This window comes from Canis aureus, chromosome 18 (assembly GCF_053574225.1).
Source record: "Canis aureus isolate CA01 chromosome 18, VMU_Caureus_v.1.0, whole genome shotgun sequence".
NCBI lineage: Eukaryota > Metazoa > Chordata > Mammalia > Carnivora > Canidae > Canis > Canis aureus.
The window spans coordinates 47,782,989-47,806,419 of record NC_135628.1 but is presented as its reverse complement, the minus strand read 5'-3'; the positions used below and the strand labels follow the sequence as shown (position 1 = coordinate 47,806,419).

The window sequence follows — 23,431 nt, the reverse complement described above, 5'->3', positions numbered from 1 at the left end:
TGTCAAAAAATGCTTACAGGTTACGGATGTGTGGCTTGGGTGACAATTCTCCGTGAATTTTTACGTTTCTTCACATCTTGTAAGTAGAGGCACTGACAGTCTTCTATTCTGGACTATCTTTTCTAGGATACTTTACAAAGAACAGTCTTAAAAGATGGAAAGAGTATGTCCCTATGGAGCATAGGATAGGGTTGTTTGCTATCTAGTAAAATGAAAATAATGTCTCCCTCTGGTTCAAATTTTGGGCAGATTTGGGGTTCTCCTAAGCTTGGAGTTCCTCAGCTGTGACATAAATCCACTGTGTACATAGCACTCATTAGAGCCATCAACATTGCTCCTGTGGGATTTGGAGAAAGTGGAGAGTGGGCTAACTAACGTGAAGTTCAAACTACTTCACATGTCTTGAGTAATAAAGCCCCCTGTCTCTGACTCGGAGTCTTATGTCTTCTGCCAGATGCCATGAAACCGTGGCAAGCTAACTTCCTAGCTTGAGAGCAGGGTAAAAGCTCAGATCATGGTTCTTGACAACATGATACATGAGAAGTCCACTAAAGAGAGGAGGAGAACAAAAGAAAGCCCACACTCAGTGTCCAGGGAGAGTGTAGAAAATAAAATGACAAGAAAATGAAGAAAAAACATCAAATAACTATGCCCCTTCCTTTCCCTCTCAGAGCAGAATGCCTGGACAGAGCAGGGAAATGGGGACACAAAGAAATATCCATATGAATGAGGGGGGATCCGATCCCAGGAATGTCAATTGGGAGTCAGGAGTAGCTAATGACATGCTTCCCCAGGATAGTGGATGCTATGGTATGGCTCCCAGTTCTTCCCTCTTTCAAGACTAATGCACTCATTTCCCTAGATGGTGGCAGTATTGATGTCTGACAGTTTACAGCTAAATATTTCTCAGAGAACTGCTTTCAGCTGAAAAGAGCTGCACTGCCCAAGGGAATGTCCCCACAGGTCAGGTGGGCAGGGAGCAATTTTCATCCAGTGACTGGTCAATACAAGTCTAATATTGATCCAATACTAGTCTACATAAGGTGCCTAGCCCCCTTGCCTTAATTCAGGACATCTTTATGGTTTATTTCAGCTTCAAAGATTCTCTACAGGATTGGCTGAGATTTTGTGGCATTCCGTCACACTTCAATCCTGCTTTGATCATTCCTCCGCCGCTTCTACCCATGTGTAAATTCTAGGAGCCCTTCTCACCAAACTTCTGCATGCAAATCTCCACCTCAGAGTGTGTCTCCTGGAAATCTTACCTGCAACACTTGAGAGAGTTTATGCCCCTAGAGTGCCACACACAGCGTCATCCAGCATGATGCAGAAGCAATAACACTTCATTGGTGAAGGATGCTAAGTAGGCCTGAAACAGCACTCATGTCTCCTACAGCCCACACAATGGGTGCAAAGACACCCAGTGGTTTCTGTATGCTCTGATAAAAGGACATGAGTTCTGAGAGCTGGAGGACGAGCAAAAGCGTAGAGTTGGGATAGCAAAGCCACAATATGTGGAGATTTCACTTCTAGAAATATACATCTGGGAGCCAGGATATATGCCAGCACAGTATTCAAATGACCACATGGATGTTTCAGCAGATACTAGTCTAGGGAGAAAACCAGAATGGCCACTCCATAGCAGAGACCACTTAAAATCCACAGGCCCTTGTAGCCTCCTGCAATCATGTGGTCACATAAGCCTCATCCCCAAATACAACAAGATACCATTTTAAAAAGATATAGAAGGAAGGGAAATGAATTATAAATCTAAGACTCTGAATCATTCAGAAAAGAATATTCAAAGCAGAAGATATTATATACTGGCAAATTTGAAGTTTATGTTCTTACCCCTTCCTCCCCAACTTCTGTCATCAGAAGGTATAAGAAACTTGAGGGCTACATTCCCTTGGCACATTTGTATTAGTGAATTTGCAACCATTGGTAAATATAGGTCGATAGCAATTCCATAAAGAAAAATTCTAGTTTTTAAACCCTAATGGTATGAATGATAGTACAGCTACAAAGGACTAGAACTTACATGGGTGGTTTGAAAGTCCTCTGATCCAATAATATGAATTTTCAATCGACCAGATTAACAATTCACTGAGAACTGAGCTTTTCTTATCTCTGAATTCCCCCCAGCAACTAGGGTAGCATATGATGAATAAATATTTGAATATAATTTACTATCATCATATTACCGATTTTGGATCTTATAGTTCCATTCTGTGTCTTAAAGATTTAGAAGTCTTTTGATTTTTAAAACCTTTTAATAACATGAAAATATCTGCATGAACATCATTTTTTAAGTTCCTATTACAAAATACCTTATCAGGATTAGCCTAAGACTAGGAGTAAGAAAAGAGAGCAGAGTTCTGGGAAGGAAGAAATAAGACTTAGGGAGGGTGCAGGGCAGAGGGGAGTGCAGTGCGGGGGAGGGGCTGCAGGATAGACAGACCAAACAGATTTGTGGGTTCACAATTTGCCTCAGGCCAGCCCTGAAAAGGAGCATGCAAGAACAGTAATTTTATCCCCAAAATGTACTTTGTACTGCAACAGCTGAAGTAGGAAACAAGTATGATTGAGAAATAGCAACAGGAAAACAAAATCTCCCCAATGATTCTGTTCCATTTCAGACATTATCTACTCTTTTGAGTTAAAGTGCTTGTGGTAGGCAGAATAACGCACCCACCAGAAAGATGCCTACGTCCTAATCCCCAGAACCTGTGAACACACTACCTCACATACCCAATGGGACTTTGAGCTGTATTTAAGCTGTGATTAAATTAAGGATATTGACCTGGGAGACTTCACCATGGATTATCCATACTGGGCCCAATGTAATCTCAAGGGATCTTAAATGGGGGAGGCCCAGAGTATTGGCGTCAGAGGAATGCTATGTGAGAAAGACAGGCCATTGCTGGTTTTGAAGATGCAAGTGGAATAAAGTGGATCCTGGAAAAAGCAAGAAAACAGATCTTCCCCTAGGGCCTCCAAAAAAGAACACAGCCCTGCAGTAACCTTGATTTCAAGCTAGTGAGAACCATTTTGGACTTCTGACCTCCCAAAATTATAAGCTAATAGATGTGTGTTGCTTTATGTCACTAAACTTGAGGTGATTTATTTCAGCAGCAATAGGATACTAATACAGTGTTCACTGAAGCAGAAGGAAGCAAAGCTGAAGAAAGAATCAAATCACTATTCAGTCAGTATATTTGTTTAATCACTTGAGAAAAGGTGTTTGAGTAAGTCTTCAGACTGACACATTATCCATTGTTCTTCCATTGGGAAGCATTCCCACATGAAGTCTCTCTGGAAGACAAATCTGACCAAGAAGCATTGATGCAGTTCCACAGGGAAGACAGCAGCTAAACAAGAGTGTGTGTCACAGCAGCACTGAAACAGAGATGGGTCCTGGGGGCTTTTTATGTTTCTACTTCCCTGAGAGATTTTTAAAATACGAATGGTGAAAAGGAACATAGCAGTAAATATTCGGGCTCGTGGGATAATGAAAAAAAAATCAATCATCTCAAAACAACTTCATCTCCGGGATGACTTCAGTAATTTAGGAAATAATGGCCTGTCCTGGATATGAACTTGTTTTTCAACTTGTGGAAAATACATGCAATCTTACATTCCTCAAGAAAAAAAGAGGCAAGTGATAACTAATTATTTATTGACTAAATATTCTATAAATATTACATATGATGCTAAGCTAGAAACAATCAGAAAATAATGAATGCATCTATTTTTATATTTGTTTAGCACTTTTCAATTAAAATTAATATTCTAAAGGAGCCCAAGTTGACAATTAACCATTATTGTCTTTAGGTGATTGGTCTACAGAGTTATGTTGAAAGAGGGTTTTTAAAAATATAATGAATGTTGTGAGCCTGTGTGGCTCAGTCAGTTGTGTATCCGACTTTTGGTTTTAGCTCAGGTAATGATTTCAGAGTTGTGAGATCGAGCCCCATGTGGGGCTCCATGCTTGGCAGGGAGTCTACTTGAGATTCTCTCCCTCTCCCTCTCCCTCTGCCCCTCCCCTGCTCTCTCTCTCTTTCTCTCTCACAAATAAATAAATCTTTAAAAATATATATATAGTGAATGTTAGCAAATCTGAAAAGCAAAGTTACCTCTTAATCATCAGGAGGCAACTTTGCTATTTTACCAGTGACCTGTGAAAGTTCTCTCTGGTATTTATACTCTTTAAAATTCATCTGTGAAAAGGTAAATGAAGGGTGCCTGGGTAGCTCAGTTGGTTAAGCATCCAACTCTTGATCTCAGCTCAGGTCTTGATCTCAGGGTTGTAGGATCAAGCCCCACATCTGGCTCCTCACTCAGCAAGCAGTCTGCCTGAGATTTTCTCTCACCCTCTGCCCCTCTCCCTGCTCATACTCTCTTTCTCTCTCAAATTAATAAATAAAATCTTTAAATTAATTAATTTAGTTACATTTAAAAAATAAAAACGGGGGATACCAAGTAGCTCACCTTCTTTAGGAGACAGTCATTCTGTTCAGTCTTCTGGAAAAACTGCCCCATCTTTCCTACTGACTAGAGAAATCATAGATTATTTAAATTTACAATTAATCTATAAACATGGAAACACAATATTACCGAATTTATGCTGATAAAAAAGAAGAGTGATCACACGAAACTTAAGCTTTATCGTAAGTGCTTTTATTCTTAGGGCAGGGGTAGGCAAACTTTTCCCATCAAGGGCTAGATAGTAAACTTTTAAGGCTTTGCGGGTCACAATATCTCCTACAACTGCTCAGCACTGCCTCTGCAGTTGGACAGCAGCATAAAAACTCAAGTGGCAGCTACTGTGATAGACTGCTGCATTTCGTTTTGCATGTTATGAGATTGTCTCATTATTTTCTCCCCATAAGTCATATGTGAGGAAGAGAACAAGTGTGCATGAATATACACATATAAAACCAAGTAACCTTGAGTCTTGAAGTATATACCAGAAAAGCACTAATGGATTTGAACCTAATGATGCTTAATGAAGGGGTCTCAGACTAGAAGTCAAGAGATACAGGTTATGGTTCCACTTCCTTTCCCAGCAAGCTTAAATTTGGGGAGCTTCATTGTCTTCCTGTGTAAAGAGAGTCAAAGCATTCTGATGTCGTATCCTAAGCCTCCAGAGAACAGCTACCACAGTCATGCAGTTTTTTAGACACTGGAGCTCCTCTCAATAATACATCCCTCAATGCCTTAGTGAAAAAAGTCATCACTGGGCTCTCTCTAGTATTATAGAGAAGGGGGTGGAGCAGTGTGAGGCTGCCTATGATTAATCTACTCCAAAGTTTGCAATGTCTAAACCTTTGTTATTTCTTCCCCAACATTGCTCCCAAAAGCTTTGACATCTGAACCTCATTGAATGTACACAATCAATGAGCCCAAGTGTCAGTCAATCAACCAAGCAAACTGTTACAGATATGTTCAGCTGCTTGAGCGAATACATTAAATACAGACTCTCTGTGAATTCACATCAATAAAGTTAGCCTAATACAATGTTATATTCCATCTATCTTAATTTAACAACCAGAAAACCCATTCCCACGTAAATTCATCACATTTATGCCAATACGTAATAATGAAATTTTGCAATTATTTTGAGCATAACTACACCCTCCTGACACTACCTTGTATTTGTTCTGACTCAAGTTATAGAGGCCATGCGAGGTGGTGTTGGTAGTTCTTGACAAGGTGAGGCAGAAGTAGCTGATTTTGCTAGCAAGGGAGTGTTAAAAACCTCAGGGATTCAACACTCTCAGCTTTGAGTTTATACAGATACCCCATTCCAGGTCCCACTTCTTCCCAATCTTTCAAGTAAGAAGTTGGCAGGTTATAAATCCAACTGATATTGTAACTGCAACCTACCCAATTAAATTATGGACTAATCTGCAGCAAAGTCAGTTCATTGTCTACAGAAAATAAGAGAATCTTTTAGGGATGCTCTAGAAACCCTGATTTTTACCTAACAATGTCTTTAGTGGAAATTTTAAAGGCCTAAAGTTGGTCATTTTTCTCTCAGTCAACTCACCAGTGCAATCAAAAGCAGTCACCCTACCTTCTAGTTTTTGCAGTTTTCATTCTTACTGAAATAAAAGGAAACAAAAAAGTAAGATAGCTGCTTGGTCGCCAAGGCATTTGCTTCAACAATTAACCACAAGAGTTCATTTACTTAATCGTGATACCAATGCATGCCATGATTAGTAACTTTTTTTCCAGGCCAAGGAGTTTAGCAGTGTATTTAAGGCCAAGAACATAACTGAACCAATTCCAGAATTCTATATTTTAGGATATGTTTCCTGAGACCATTCCTATTATTACATAGTAGGATCTGGAAGAGAATTAAATATAAGGAATCGATTACACAGGTGGTTTGTGGGATACAAGAGCAAAATAGAAACCCTGAAATAACAGAGATCCTAAGTGTAGCTGCCACCCCTTAGGCCAGGGGAATACAAATGTTTAGATTATCAGAGTCTAGAAGCTCAGAGGAGGGAAACTTGGATGCTCCAGGTACCTCCAAGGAGACACACAAGCAAAGTACAAACACAAATGGAGACTGGAACAAAATGTGATGTAGGGGCCTTTTTAACAGGAATAACAAGCAAGCAGGATGAAAATCCCTTCTGTCCTAACCCCCAATTTCTTTGTAGGGCCTGCTGCTTGAGGTGCCTAACAGGCAAAGAATTCTGGGAAATGTAGCCTGCAAAATCCCAGCTACATCATCACTGAGCAGCACAGAGAAGGTTCAATTTGGAGTGAAATAATAATAGCTCCATCACTGGTACCTGCCATGTCCCAAGGGAGGACTCCTATTAACCCCTAGTAATGCTACCAAAGCATTAAAAAAACAAATGCCAATGTAGTATTATACAATAAAAAATAATTGCCACAAAACCAGAATGCTTAAAGTCAATAGGATGAGCACTTTTTCTCCCTGGAGGCAGAAAGCTCCATGAGAGTAAAAAAAAAGTCTTGACCCTCAGTTCCAAATTAGCCTTTACACTTTGAGCTTTAGATATGTGTAAATACTAAAAGCCTCCATAACTCTGATGTCAAAAACCTGGAATTATTTTCCCATTTATAATTAGCCCATCTGAACACCATCTGAGACCTTACCCTCCAAAATCAGGAAAATGAAGTCTACTACTTCTTCAGTTCTTCAGATTCCCTGGAAATCTCTCCTTGTATTTAACAGAAAAAAAAATAAATTTCCCCGAATTATGTGGCCTGATTAATCAGGACTCTTTCTGGGTACAAATTACAAAAATTAAACTCAAATTGGGTTAGGTAAAAAAAAAAAAAAAAAGCAGAATTTATTAGCTCGTGCCAATGAGTCAGTATGCATGTACTGGGTATACCTGTATTCAGCTATTCAGGAGTGAAGAGATAAAGTAAAAAACTCTTCTTCATTGTTCTGGCCTGTTCCTGACCTCAAGTGCCTACCCTTGTTGCTTATTATTCTGCTTGTGACCTTACAAAAAGGATCTTCTCTACTCCGGTCACTTCCTCTTCCACCTATGCTCAGGTTTCTGGTTGGTTAAGATAAAACATAAATGAAGTTAAAAGAGGACTGATAAACTGGAGAAAACTTTAGTGATATATATAATATTAACTAGGAGTTAATATACAGATAATATCCTTTAGTAAAAGAGCTCTTTAAATAAAACACTTTGAAAGAGATGAACAACCCAAACAAATATGTAAAGAACATGAATAGGCAATTCCCAAAATAAGTGAAACATTCAAAACACCAAATCATACTCAGGAGAAAAAAGTTTCCATAAACCAATAGGGAAAGCAAAATTTTGTCACTTTAACAATGAGTATCAAATCATAAAATCTGTACAATTTTTGGCCCAATAATTCCACTTCTAATAATTTAGCCTGAGGAAATCATTAGACAAGTGTACATGTATAAAGATGTTGAATGTGATACTTTCTATAGCAGTAAACCCTAGATATAAGTTTAGTGTTCTTTAAGAACACTATGAACATAGTATTACTATTTTTTTAATTTCTTTGCCTCATGCTCCAATATGTGTAGCATGAAGCTGTTCCTGATCCTGTTGCTATTTAAACTTTTGAGAATTTTTGGCATTGATTTTTTGCATTACTTTCAGTTTTTTAAAATATTGCATTCAGATACTATTTATCTTGATTAGTAAGGATCTTTTGTGTGTGTGTGATGGTGCCCTTTAAATGTGCTGAGGCAAGTGTTTCATTTGCTTCACCCCATTTCCAGTCTTGTTTAAGAGAAACGAAACAGAGATTAACTTTACTCGTGTGTATTAGTTTGCTAGGGCTAATGCCACAAACTGGATGGCTTAAAAGAGATTTATTGTATTACAAGTCTAGACTCTAGAAGTCCAAGATGAAGATGGTAGGAAGCTTGGTTCCTTCTGGGGACTATGCTACAGAATATGTCCCATGCTTCTCTCCCAGCTTCTGGTGATTTGCTAGAAATCTTTGGTGATTCTTGGCTCATAGGTGCATGAATGTGATCCCTGTTTTCATGTTTACATGGTGTGTGTTTCTCCAAATTTCCCCTTTTTATAAAGACACTGGTCATCTTGGATTAAAGGCCCATCCAATTAATATCTTGGCTATTAATTCTGTACCTACCCAGAAGCAATTACCTTATAGGCTGAGAGATGTGTAGCACCTCAAGATTGCCTATTCACCAGTCCATTATTGCTCACTCTTATAACTCAGGTTCTAGAACAAAAGGAAGCAAAGAAGGGTTGAAAAGTCAGTGAACAACACGAACCCTAGGAGAAATGGGTCTATAGTTTTTTCTTCTCTTCCCTCATCAAAATCTTTGTACAGATGGTTGTTCTTTGCAAGGATTGTATATAAATGAGCAGAACTCACAAGTGTTTTTCACCCTGATATAATTTAATGTTTTAATGATGCCACTTAATGACGTGCAACAGATAGCAGAACTTCTGTCTCTGTAACTCATGATAATTAATTCAAGGGATAAACAACGAGTATTAACTGATGCTGTCCTAAGCCCAAGCAAAAAAGAAAAAAAAAAGGAATGGGAGAAAGAAATGCAAAGCTTGAGAGATCTCAAATCATGCTGTGGTATCATTCCCTTTTTGAGGGGATTTGTGGAAATAAACAGTAACAAAATTAAGAAGGAATGACAAACACGTATATCTCCTTGTTATTTGTTTTTTTTTTTTTATTGCCATCTTTTCATGACAAAATGAAATTAGACATGGTAGCTCTCAGGAAAAATTGGTCTATGTATTAAATGATATTCTATGCATATTCAATTATCTGTGCCATGCTGAATTGTATTAAGCTTTGTCATCACTGAAGTCTTATTGCTGTCATCCTCCAAATCATTGTTTGCACATTTTCTAGAAGGCATCATTCTAGAATTCTCAGGATAGGAAAATGAAATGTCCACACTTAACATAGTCTTCTTTCCCATCATCACTGGCTCCTTACAATTTTACCATACCTACTTCCTCCTTCCATTATGCCACCATCTCTCGATTTAGTTGTGGTCAGAGCATGAGAATTCTATGACATGAATTGAAATCACTTTACCACTATCTACTGTGATTTCCCAGTGCCTGGCTTACTCTTTGACTCTAACCTTCCAGAGATACACAACTTATTATTTAAATCTTGTAGTGAAAAACAGTTTTGGAATCATTTTGGAGCTTTGAAATAGATCACACAATCAAAAATTAAATATAAAATATGTATTTGAAGTTAAAATGTACTGCAATAGAGAAGACATCTCTTCATTATGAAATGTGCTCTCTGATGGGATATCTACAACTTCACAGCAGAAATAAATGTTTACTTGGAACATTAGATCCATCCTTGGACTATATATTCCCTCTGTTCTCTTTGTTATTTGCAAAGAGGGCTATGTAACTCAATCTACCTGTTTCCTGTCACCTTTACCTCTTTAATCCTTCTAGAAGAGGTATGACTATCCATACCCAAGGTGGAAACTACTCAATAAGAAAGTACAAGTGTATCTAGCTTAAAAAACAAAACAAAACAACTTGATAAAATGGAAACTTACAGAAAACAAAATAATGCACTACAGAGCCTTAATTATTACTCAACTACTTATAACATTTACAAACAATTTTTCTGTTATCATTGGAAGGAATATATCTATAATTATGAGAGTAAGGTCCTGGACCTTCAGATCCTACCACTCTTCCCCACTGGCAGCAAAGTAATTAGTGACCTACAAATCATTAACTTTAATTATAGGTTCTTTAGAAAAAAAATTGTATTCATTCTTCCTATTTGGAAGGGAAATCATGACATTATCATTTAATGAGTAGGTGCCATTTTAAAAGAATTACAAATATCTTGGTGAAAGAAATGCAGTTTTCCCAAACAAAAAAATGAACAAATGCCTACAGTCACTACCAGCACAACCAGCCCTTTCTCTCGAAGTATCAGGTCCTTCCAGAGTCCTCTGGAATACAATATAAACATAGACAAGCCTCTGGTGGGTAGAACCTTTAGGACTATTATGCAATTCAGCCTACTGGTATGATGGGTCTATGTAATGAGATGCTCAAAACCAGCTCAAAGGCACACATTCTTGCAAAGTTCATATATGAGTTAAGAACCTGTCCACATTTCATTACATCCTTAAAATTCAATACCACACTAATTACCATTACAACCTGCTATAGTAAACACTAGGATATAGAAGATGGGGTGGGGAAAGGGGGATCTCACAACGTTGTTACTATCTGCAATTCTGAGATACCGTCCTGGTTGGGGAATGCGAGGTCTCAGTGATCTCATCCTCTTTCAGAGATGTTAGAGCATCTCATAGAGTCTTAGCCCTTAGCACAGGTAAAAGCCTCCAGATAGATAAGAATACTCCAGACATCACATCAACAGGTATGTTACTTAGATTATAGATGGACTTCCCAAGATTTTGTTCTTTAAATCAAAATTATTTAAAAACAGTACAAAAAAACAAAAAGGAGAGGAACAGACCAAGGTGGGTTCAAAATAGACCCTGTCTTCAGACTTCTGTTGCTTAAACTGAATTCTAGCTTTTCTACTTGGAAAACCTCTCTTTTTAAACTTAATCCAGACATAGAAGAAAAAATACATCTGCCATTCTACCCACCTTATGCCAAACCCTTTCTTCTCCCTGAGGAAAGAGGAATTGCTAACCAGATTGATAAGGCTCAAAATATTCATTTGGCCACACTTAAAAGTATGAGAATTCACTGTGCATTTAAAGTGCATAAGGCGCACACAGATTCTCTCTTGGCTTTCTTTCTTCCTGGCACTGCGTGTGTAAACAGACTTGGAATTACCACTAAGAAAGGGCAGGTCCTGCCAGATCTTGAGGAGCTGGTCATTACTTCTCACTACCATAGCTTGTGGCTGCCCAGAGGGTGGTAATGTGACAAGATAGAGACTGGGGCTGGGAACAGAATGCAGGAGGCCTCACTTAGGCTCACAGAAATGCCTTTAAAAGAAACACTAAAGAACTGGAGTGTGTCCAGAGGTACACAAAGGTATAAAAGTAACCCTTTGGGAAACACTAATATAGGATATGCGTATCAGATAAACAGCCCTGAGGCACCTATGCTTCCCCTTCTCTTATTAATCTCTTCTTGAAAGACAAATTGTAATGCAAGGAAGGAGCCATGAGTGAGGCAGGTGTTGGTTCTACTGGCTAGTCAACACCTGAGTCTATCAACACACTGTGTGAGCACATCTTATCTCAACCACACAGCTCAGCTGGAGGAACTGCCTCTCCCTCCCTGCCTTGCACCATCCTCAAGTTAGCCATTTTAATTTTAGCACCTTTTTGCTACCAAAGCTGTCTGTGTTCCTCATGACCTGAAAGCCCTAGATTAATAAGACTGGTGGAGCAGACAAGGGGACATATGATATGACCTGTACCCTCCACCCCATCCCAAGGACTGCCCACTTACTAGAACTAATTAGAAAAGCACAATCAATAATGCATTAGCCAGCCTTTTGAAATTTCTCATGGGTCAGCAGCCATGGGCCCCGTTGAATTTTACACTTGAGAAGTTAACCGACTCTTACTATCATCTCAAAAGTCAGAGTAATAAGGGAAATACTTCTTTCTTTTCCAGGAAATTCATTTAAAAATTGGCATCTCACATAGAATAATATCACTTACAGTAAGTCTGAAGCTAAAGTAAAAAAAAAAAATGTTTTCTAAGAATCATCTCATTGATTTTTGAAAATCCCCAGGTATTAATTTAATTAATAATATCTTCCCCACCAATAATTACAGTCACATAATATGGTGATTCTGATAAAATGATGTTCAAATATGTATGCACCTGATATATTAAAAATTTTAAAGTAAAAGAGAAACTAGAATACTACAAGATACCATGACTGTATTCATGTGCTACATTTTTGATACAGCAAACTCCTGGAATCAAAAGCAAAATATCCATCAATAGGGTACTAGATAAATGAATCACAGTACATCCACAAAATAGTATTACATTCTGCCATTTGCTTTTTTATTTTTAGCTAAATTTTATATCCTGAAGACCTTTAAGCCATAAAAAAAAAAAAAAAACCTCTAGGTAGATCTGTCTGTTTTTCTGTGAAAATCTCAAAGATACATAATTAATTTTATTTTTAAAGATAACATGATCCTATTGGCATAAATTTCTTTGTGTGTGTGCACATGCTTGTGTGTGTGTGTGTGTGTGTCTGTGTGTCTGTGTGTCCTTGGGAAAATGTATTCATTCATTCCAAATATGCATTATACCCTCTTTTGAGTCAGGCACTGTTCTTTTCTAGGTTTTATGGGAACTTAGAGAAAAAAGACAAAGTCCTCATTTTTATGGAATTTACTTGTGCGTAGAAGACAAATAAAATGAACAATTAAAAGATAGACACTTTTGGAGAGTGACCAGTACCGTGAAGAAAATAAACCACACCAACAGATAAAGTGTATAAATAGGCTGAGGAAAGACCTGAAAGCCAGACTAGATCCGGGAGAGAAATCATTTAATGTAAGACCCTCAGACAACACAAAGCCAGGGAAGTGAAATGGGCTAAAAGAGACAGTAGGAAAAGTTAAGGAAGCAGGCAGGGCCAGATCATGAAAAGTCTTTTAGATCATGTAAAGGAGTTTACATTTTATTCTGTATGCTCTGGGAAACGAATGAAGCTAAGGTTAGAGCGTCAGGGGAGGTAAGCCAAAATGAGTTACATATCTTAAAGAGTACACAAATGCTCCCCATGCCAGTCCCCAGGGTGCATTAGAAACATCTAATATGAAATACAAACTCTTTCTTTATTGTTTTATTTTTTAACTGTGTGCATATAATATTTGAAATTTTTAAAAAAATTTTATTTACTTATTCCTGAGAGACATAGGCAGAGGGAGAAACAGGCTCCATGCAGGGAACCCAATGTGGGACTCCATCCCAGGACTCTGGGATCACGCCCTGAGCCTAAGGCAGATGCTGAACCTCTGAACCACCCAGACATCCCAATATTTGAAATTTTTAACAAAAAAAGGGTGGGGGCTAAGAATATAAGGTGGCAAACGAACACTGAGAATATTTGTTTCTTAATTTAATGTACAACACTTCTTTTAAGCTTACCTGGAATGTCACCAGTCCTCACCAAAATGAGCAAGAACAGTGTCATATTAACAGTAACTAAGGTTTCCAAGCTTCTAAACTCCCCACCAAATCAGGTAGAAATTCCTTTTTAAAAGTTCCTCCCTATCTTCCAGCCCAATTGGAACCAATCATTTAACTTCTGGGAAACACAGCTTGGAATTATATAAAGAGAGCAGTGATATATACCTTAGGTATAATGAGTTCATGCAAGGAGAACTGAAACTTGAGTACCTATTGGAGTACTACTTGAAGAGTTAATAAAAGACAAAAGGCTCCCTGAAGTAGGATAAGACTTGAACATCTGCATTGTATGCAGAGTTCTCAGGTGATTCTGACCCAACATTGAGAACCACCAAGTTAATATATTTGGTCCATTTAGTGGTCCATTCCTGGCTATGCAAGCCCCAATTAAGAAAGGGTTTGTGCTTATCCTTCCCTCTTCTGCCTGAACTACAGACTTCCTATGACCCTGCTCACCAGCTCTTAAATGAAGTTAACAAAATTAAAATTGACCAAAATAAAAGATCCTGCATAAATAAAAAGTCACTTGTGTAAATATTAAATATTATATGTTATATGTTGTAGTCAGTTTTTACAGACACTTTGGAATTTGCATGTGCATGAGATGGGTAGGAGTTTCATGAGACCCAGCCTTCTCAGTGAGTGGCAGTGGACGGTACTGTCTTCTCCAGTAGGGACAATGATGCACTTGGGTCCATACTTAACCATGCTATTGGCAGTGTCTCCCAATACCAATGTCTGACCCAGTCTTGGGCCAAGCAGTGGCATGGCTGCTGCTGTGCTCTCTATAACACAGCCACCACAGTTCTTGTGTCCCTCCCAGGTAAAAAGGGACCCAGTGAGGCTCTGGCTCTTCCCATTACTTCAGTGCTGAAAAAGAGCTACATGGGATCTGCAAACCACCACCACCACCACTACCCTCTACAGAGGGGCCAAATAAACACAACTTACAAATTTGAAGAAGGTTATGTATTCTAAGAGATAAAAACAAAAAAAGAAACCAGCAGATAAATTCCTTGCCTTTCTGGTCCTAACCCTACCTCTCACCTATGTCCCTAACCCTGTCCCCCAACTCTACTAATATCAAATTGATGGTTCCATTAGTCAGTCCCTAAAGCCATCCTCAAGAACCCCAACCTCACACCAACTAGAAGTGAGCTGTTAAAACTGGCAGCTGACCTCCTCACCTGTGGTCATGAAATATAATGGGCAAGAAGGATCCCCTACTCCCACCCTGGCAAGTACCAGAGGCTGCAGAATGAAACAGAGATTTCAAAAAAAAAAAAAAAAAACAGAAACAGAATCTGCTATATTGGCAGCAACTTCCTTGACGCCAGAGAGAGTTCCTTGCTACTCCGACCCATCAGGATTTGATATTTGCTGTGGACCAGTGAGAGCTGGATGGTTTTTTGTTTGATTTTTTTTTTAACATCTCATTCCAAACAAACCTACAATTATTATTGTAGTTTTCCTGGCACTTCTTAATAATCACACATGATTATGTTGAGAACCAATATTCTATAAAATACAACCAATATTGTATTTTAATTTGTATTTCACTTTAGTCCAGGGAAACACAAGAAGACCTGATGGAATGGGGTGAACATCAACCAGAGAACTGGACTTTGAGAAAAGAATGAGAGGTTATATAAATGGAAAGAAAAATGTGATGTTGGGCACCAAAGAGGTGGACTATGAAAATTCACTTTCACCAGCATGATAACTGTACTTTTGGCTACTGAATTCCTGCTTACAATAGCTATTATATCATTTAAAATATATACCAGTCTGGCAGGTATAAAACAATACGTCAATGTTAATTTAGTTTGCATTTTTATGACTACTACTGCATTAGAGCATCTTTTAATATATTTATCAACTGTTTGGATTTGCCCTTGTGAACTGCAGACTTATATCCTTCATCTATTTCTCTATTGAGTTGTCCTTTTTTGTCAAATTGTAAAAGCTGAGTATTATAGTTACTAACCCTTGCTTAATCCATCATCTGCTTTGCAAATATTTGTTCCAAATCTAGTAACTATCTGCAGGCACTGCTTATCATTTATTTTGCATACAAGATTTTAATTTTTTAAGATTTTATTTGTTTATTCATGAGAGACACAGAGAGAGGCAGAGACACAGGCAGAGGGAGAAGCAGGCTCCTTGCAGGGAACTCAATGCGGGATTTAATCCCAGAACTCCGGGATCATGCCCTGAGCCGAAGGCAGATTCTCAACCGCTGAGCCATCCAGGCATCCCATCATACAAGATTTTTAATATTTATATTCTCAGATATGTCAATTTTTAAACATAGCTTCTAGAAATAATAATAATATTATTATTATCATCATCATCATAAGATCTTTCTTCCTAGATTGTATGTTATCTCCTAAATTTCTTTCTAAAATTCTTAAGACTTTAATTTTTATATTTAAGTATTTGAACTGAAATTGACTTTTATATATATATGAAATGTAGGAATCTGATTTTATACTCCTATAGGTGAGCAATCAGTTTTACCAGCTCCAACTGTTAAATAAATCCTTTCTCCCTGAAATATTCTTGTCATATATTACATTTTAATGTTTTCTGCTCTATATCTGGATGAACAATTTGTCTACTCCTATGCCAGTTCTATATTACTTGGGTTTTAGTGGTTTCATACTATGTTCTTATATATGGGATGCCCCCTTCACTATTCTTTTTTTTTTTTTTTAAGATTTTATTTATTTATTTATTTACTTACTTACTTACTTACTTAACAGAGAGAGAGAGAGCACAAGCAGGAGTAGCGCAGGCAGGGGGAGAGGAAAAGCAAAGCAGAGAGCCCAACATAAGGCCAGATTCCAGGACCCTTAGATCATGACCTGAGCTGAAAGCAGATGCTTAAGTGACTGAGCCACCCAGGCACCCTCTCTGTCAATATTCCTTTAGATAAATTTCCTGGCTATTTTTAATATTTTTTTTTGTCTTACAACTGAACTTTAAGTGATTGTGTCTATTTCTAGAAAACAAATCCAAGTTGGTATTCTAACTGTAATTATATAAAATATATAAATTGATTTAGGAATAATTCACTTTTTTAAGATTTTATTTATTTATTCATTCATGAGAGACACACACACACAGAGAGAGAGAGAGAGGCAGAGACATAGGCAGAGGGAGAAGCAGGCTCCATGCACGGAGCCTGATGCGGGACTCAATTCCAGGACTCCAGGATCACACCCTGAGCCAAAGGCAGACCCTCAACCGCTGAGCCACCTAGGTGGCCCATGGGAATAATTCACTTTTTACAATTAAATCTTCTCATCCAAGAACATGGTATGCCTCTCAATTTGTTCAGACCTTGATTTTATGTTGAAATTGCTATAGTTTTCCTCACATAGAGACTTTATTCATTTTGGGTTTTTTGGTAGATTGATTGTGTAATGTCAGCATAAAGACAGACTATCTTTCTCACCTCGTGAAACTTGCTTTGACAAAAACAGGCACGCAACAGTGATAAAATGCTAGTTCCAAGCCTAGGCCTTAATATGCCTTGCATGTTTCTGCTTGTTCTCTTCTACTGTTGCCATAGCCATGAAAAGAGTTTTCTCTATAGCCACTGACATTTCAACCTAAAGGCAGATCTTAGAGCAAAACTCAGCCAAGCCCAGCCAAGAGTTAGAAATGAAATTGTCAAGACGGACCTGTCAAGACAGAACATTCAAAGATCCCATCTGCCAATCCCACTGTGTCCTTGTGAGGAAAGCAGCCCCCTGCCATCTCTGCTGTGACTTATACCAGGTACATCAAGAACAACCAGCCCTGCCACTTAGAGCACAGCAGATTGGACCAGATATTCTTGTCCATGCTAAAAGCAGACATGGTAAGCTGAACATTAGGAAAAGCAAATCCTCTGAGAAACTTGCAGTGAAGCTCTGCCCAGTTGGAATACTCTATCAGATGGTAACATATCAACACCCTCAGTTCCTCTTGCTAAGGATGAAATAATATGCACACATAAGTGGGTCTTACAGGCACTGTATAATAAACAATTGCTCCACCTCTCCCTGTAGTTTGCTCACAGGCCGATCTGAGAAGTGCTGCCTACTAACCTCTTTGGTTTTGGCCTGTGAATGTCAACAAATCTCTATACTCTAACTTTTCATTTTCCAACAACAAAAATAATAACTGGTATATTTTAGTATTTATCATAAAAATAATTTCAAAACATGTCAATAATATCAAAACAAACAATACCAAAGAAATCTGGTATTGTTTTCCCAACATTTATGTTTTCCCAACATTTATATGTCTCTTTTTGTGCAATCCTAACAAATGAATCTATTATTGTTCCCCTTTTACAGGTGAGGAAACTGAGCTTTAAAGCGGTAAAATAAGTAGTTCAGTGTCACATAGCTTGAAAGTAGAGGGACTGAGATACAAATCCAGACCTGTCTGGTGGTCTGGGTAGTCTTCTATGCTTCCTAAGCCATGGTTCCCAATGTGTGGCTTTCAGGCCAGCAGCATCAGCATCCCCTGGAAACTTGTTAGAAATGCACACTCCTGGCTCCTACCCAGACCTACAGAATCAGAAGCTCTAGGAATGGAGCACAGGAATATGTTTTAATCAAGCCCTGTCACTAGGATTCCAATGACTGCTTAAGTATGAGAGCCACTGCTCTATACCATACCACTCCATAAAATGATTGTAAATGAAGGAAAGAATTTTGTGAGCAGAAGTGATCCAAAAGACTTCCTGAAGAAGATGTACTATAAGCTGAACTTTAGAGGATGGAAGAACAGAAGTGGGTGTAAAAAGGAGATGGGAAAAGCTAAACCTACTCTTACCATATGATCCCACAATTGCACTCCAAATGAGTTGGAAATTTATGTCCACACAAAAACTGGCACATGGATATGTTTAGTATCACAGCTTTATTCATGATGGCCAAAATTTGGAAGCAACCAAGATGTCCTTCTGCAGATGAATGGATAAATAAACTGCTACATCCAGACAATGGGATATTGTCCAGTGTTAAAAAGAAATGAGCTATCAAGTCATGAAAAGTCATAGAGGAGCCTGAAATGCACAGTACTAAGCAAAAGAAGCCAATTAAAAAAACTATTTACTTACAGTTATATGACTCTAACTGTATGACATTCTGGATGTGGGCAAAACTGTGGCAATAGTAAAAAGACCAGTGGTGGGGGATTTAGGGGCTAAAGTAGACATTTTTAGTAGGTAGTGAAAATCCTCTGTGTGTTATTATAATGATAGATACATATAATTACACAATTGTCCAGCCTATAGAATGTACAACACCAACAGTGAATCCTAATGAAACTATGGACTTCAGATGTTATGATGTGTCAACAGAGGTTCATCAATTATAACAACATATCACTCTGTTGGGGGATATTGATAATGAGAGAAATTGTATGCGTATGAAGGTGGAGGTTATGAGAAATTTCTGTACCTTCCTCTTAATTATGCTATGAACCCAAAACTGCTCTAAAAAATTAGTCTTAGATAAATTAATTAAAATGCCAAGAAGCAAAAGTACTTTGCTGAGGAGAGTTCAAAGTCAAGAGTGAGGGCATCCCTGGGTGGCGCAGCGGTTTAGCGCCTGCCTTTGGCCCAGGGCATGATCCTGGAGACCCAGGATCGAGTCCCACGTCGGGCTCCCGGTGCATGGAGCCTGCTTCTCCCTCTGCCTGTGTCTCTGCCTCTCTCTCTCTCTCTGTGTAACTATCATAAATAAATAAAAATTTAAAAAAAAAAAAAACAAAGTCAAGAGTGATTAGGACAACACCAGCTTTCATAGAGGAGATAATCATTACAAGTAGCCATAAAGAGTTTGGAATTTGCCCAAAGAGAAAGGAAAGTGCTATTAGGTATGGTTTCTTAATGTTGGCACTAGAGATACTTGGAAAAGATAATTATTTGTCATGGAGGGGCTATCCTGGGCGCTGTAGCAGCATCCCTAACCTCTACCTACTAGATGCCAGTAGTACCCTCCAGTTGTGACAACCAAAATCTCCAGATATTGTCAAATGTCCATGATGAGGGGAGAAGGGAAAATATAAGATTGCCCCGGTTAAGAACCAGTTAAACAACCAAGTGAAGAGAACACATGGAAAAGGCATGCAGACAAATAGCATAAAGGAAGAAAATGGTTTGGTTGAAATACAATGTTGTAACAACTATTCATTATGAGAAGTAGACCCCAAGTCTTCATACTTTTGGTTTAAAAGTTTGAGGTATATTCTGTAAACAAAGAGGAACTACAGAAGGTCTTTGATCTGGGAGTAACAGGTTTAGAGCATTAGGATTTTCAACCATAAGGTTATTTGGAAGGGATTAAAAAGAGTGGCTAATGTGCTTTGGTGAGAGAGTTTTAACGAATTTTTATGTAGTTAAACCATTTATACTAAATATTTTCTTTGTCAACTAAAAGGTGGTGAAATTTTTTTTTTTTTTTTTGGTGAAAATTTTATACGTGTGCAATATATTTCATAACAAAATCTTCTCCTGGGGTGCCTGGGTGACTCAGCTAGTTAAGCATCTGCCTTCAGCTCAGGTCATAATCTCAGGGTCCTGGGATCAAGCCCCAAGTCAGGCTCCCTGCTCAGTGGGAAGTCTGCTTTTCCTTCTCCTTTTGTCTGCCCCTTCCCCCTCCACTAGTGTGCACTCTTGCTATCTCTCTCTCAAATAAATAAATGCAATATTTAAAAAAAAAATAATAAAAACTACTCCTTAGGGGCACCTGGCTGGCTCAGTTGGTTAAGCATCTGATTCTTGATTTTGGCTCAGGTCATGATCCCAGGGTTGTAACATTGAGCCCTGGGAAGGGCTCCATGCTTAGCAGGGAGTCTACTTGAGATTCTCTCTGTGCCTCTCCCTCACCCTCTGCTCCTCCCTCTGCTTGTGTGTATGTACACTCTCTCTCTAAAAGAAATAAATAAATCTTACAAAAAAAAAAAAGGCTTCTTCTTAAAAAGCTCATTTGAACAAAAGAAAGATGGCACTGTTTCTAGCCATTTACTCCTGTTTTCTCTATCATACCATGAGCTTTATTTTTAGAATAGTTTTATTCTATGTTGAAAGGTATCTGACATTTAAAAAACATTTTAAGAAGTAATTATTTAATAATTTAAAACATGAAATAATTTGAAACATGAAATAATTATGTGATTATTAATATTATATTAGCAGATTTTTTTCAGACATTTAAAGAATAGTACAAACGCGAAGGTAAAAAGCTGGGGCATCTGGGTGGCTCAGGCAGTTAAGCCACTGCCTTTAGCTCAGGTCATGATCCCAGGGTCCTGGGATTGAGCCGACATAGGGCTCCTCCGTGGGGAGTCTGCTTCCTCCTCTACCTCTCCCTCTGCCGATGCCTCTGCTTGTGGTCTCCTGCTCTCTCTCAAATAAATAGTCTTAAAAAAAACAAAAAACAAAAAACGAGATAAGGTAAAAAGCACCTCGAATCTATTTATCTATTTGTAGTCTTTTAATGTTTTTCTGAATTTTCTTTCAAATATATTTTATTTTATTTTATTTTATTATTTTTTTAAGATTTATTTATTTATTTATTTATTTATTTATTTATTTAATTTATTCAGAGAATGAGAGAGAGAGGCAGAGACACAGGCCGAGGGAGAAGCAGGCTCCATGAAGGGAGCCTGATATGGGACTCCATCCCAGGTCTCCAAGATCACACCCCAGGCTGCAGGCGGCACTAAACCACTGCGCCACCAGGGCTGCCCTCAAATATATTTAAATATAAGAATTCATACCACGAGCTTTAAAGGAAGTGACAGTTCTTAGCTCTGAACTGGCACATAGGGATACTCCATACATTTTGTTCAATGAATAAAATTTTTGATGAAATATAATGAAATATATATTTTATTCTAGGATTTAAGAGAAATTGATTTTTGTACTCCTGTATTGTCTATGTACAGTGATTATATTTCAGAGTTTTTTTGTCTTTAAAATCTATCTCTGTACTCTTGGACTCCTCAGCACAAAATGTTCATGCCCTTATTTCCCATGGCTCTCAACATAGGTGCCATGAGCTCCTGTAGCACTGTGATAATAATATGGCCCATAATGTTCAATTAGCTTTTGCAACAAGTAGAATATTGCCTGAACAGATGAAAAGGGATGCTCCAAATTTAGTCTTGTTAAACTGAAAACTTTCAAAAATTGGGGAAAATCAACTCATATGAAAACCAAAAATAATACATTTTGTAGAATATAACTTATTAAAATCTGAAGTGAACACAAATTCAATAAGCAGAAGATTAAAAGTGGCATCCCATTATAATCATGTAACGCTGAACTAAAATGATAAGGTTGTTAATTCTCTTCTATTAGAGATAGTCTTATTGGTGTAGATCACATAATAGAAACAGAATATGTATATTTTCTATGGAGCAATTCCTTTACTATGATTTTGATCAGCACATCTTTAATTATGCATTAACACATAAATAATAACACAATTTTGAAATTATATAGAGTTCTCCCACAATCACATGGCCTGAAAAATGATACCCTAAGTGACCCTGAGTGATTAAGATTTTCTTTTATCATAAAGTGTCCTCCAGCTCCCAAGAGTAACTGGGAAATAAATAAGAGGCAGACAAAGCATATGAATCAAATATAAATATGAAGTCTTAAATACTTTGCATACTTTCTTGAAAGATGGTAGAGACTTTTTTAGGAATATGGTTATTTTTATTACTATATGAATGTATATTATGACTTGCTATAGGATATTTTAAAAGGAGATCTAGCTTGATTGAATTTAACCTATTGGAAAAGAAGTAGTTCAAGGCTAAGATGAATAAACAAAACAGAAAGTGCAGAGATAAATATGGAATTTTAGATGCTCTGAGTCAGCACGTAAAGGCTATAATATCCCATGACTTAGAACAGAGAAGTCCTATTTACAGCAAATAAGAAATGCACTGATCCAGGCAGTTAAGGTTTCTAATCCCCTCCCCTTGGGTATGGTCTGGGTTAATGACTTGCTTCTAACAAATAGAATATGGCAAAAGTGGCCATAAAATCAATGGCCTAAGATCTGAGGTGAGGTTACAGAAAGACCATGGCTTTTACCTTGGGTGCTCTCTCATACTCTCTTACATACTCACTTTGAGGCAAGTCAGCTGTAATGTTAAGAACAGCCCTCTGGAGATGCAGAGCTTGGAACTAGAGATACATAGCAAAGAACTGACCAACAGCCAGTACAAGAAAAGAAGCCCTCAGTTCAACATCCCAAAAGGAACTGAATCCTGCTAACAACCAAAGAAGTCACAGAAGTGACTGAGAAGTGTATCCTCCCCAGTCAAAGCCTAACATAAGACTATGGCCCCATCTGACAGCTTAACTTCAACCTCACCAGAGACTCAGAACTAGAGGCATCAAGCATCTGACTCAGAGAAATTGTGAGATAATAAATGTTTACTATTTTAAGCCACTAAGTTTTACAAGCTAAACTAGAACTCACAGCTATAGCTTACCATTGGCTCAATGGTTGAAAGAATGCATTTTTAAGGTGTGAAACTCAGAGACTAATCCTTAGACAAGAGATAAGATCTTGAGACCAAAGGGTAATAATGATGGCAGAAGAAACTGGAAAAGATGTATCTAGATTTTAAAGCCCTCTCAAGTAACCCAGTAAAGTGAGAATTTACTTTTAATTTTGCTTAAAACATATGCCTTTCTTTGTGAAATAAAAACATTTAGT

General features: G+C 37.9%; 1 long non-coding RNA gene across 4 annotated transcripts in view; it reads right to left on the bottom strand.

Annotated features, from left to right (window-relative positions):
- LOC144288989 (uncharacterized) overlaps positions 1-23,431 on the bottom strand; it is a 90,331-nt gene that overhangs the window by 6,529 nt on the left and 60,371 nt on the right. The window contains exons 2-6 of one of the 4 annotated variants that reach the window (XR_013357046.1): positions 8,661-8,739; positions 7,383-7,553; positions 6,053-6,107; positions 4,492-4,554; positions 3,205-3,417 (exon numbers count right to left, since the gene is read on the bottom strand). This is a non-coding gene — a long non-coding RNA (uncharacterized LOC144288989). Of the gene's footprint in view, positions 1-3,204; positions 3,418-4,491; positions 4,555-6,052; positions 6,108-7,382; positions 7,554-8,660; positions 8,740-23,431 lie in introns of those variants that run through there. The other 3 variants (XR_013357045.1, XR_013357048.1, XR_013357047.1) reach the window with 3 other exon arrangements.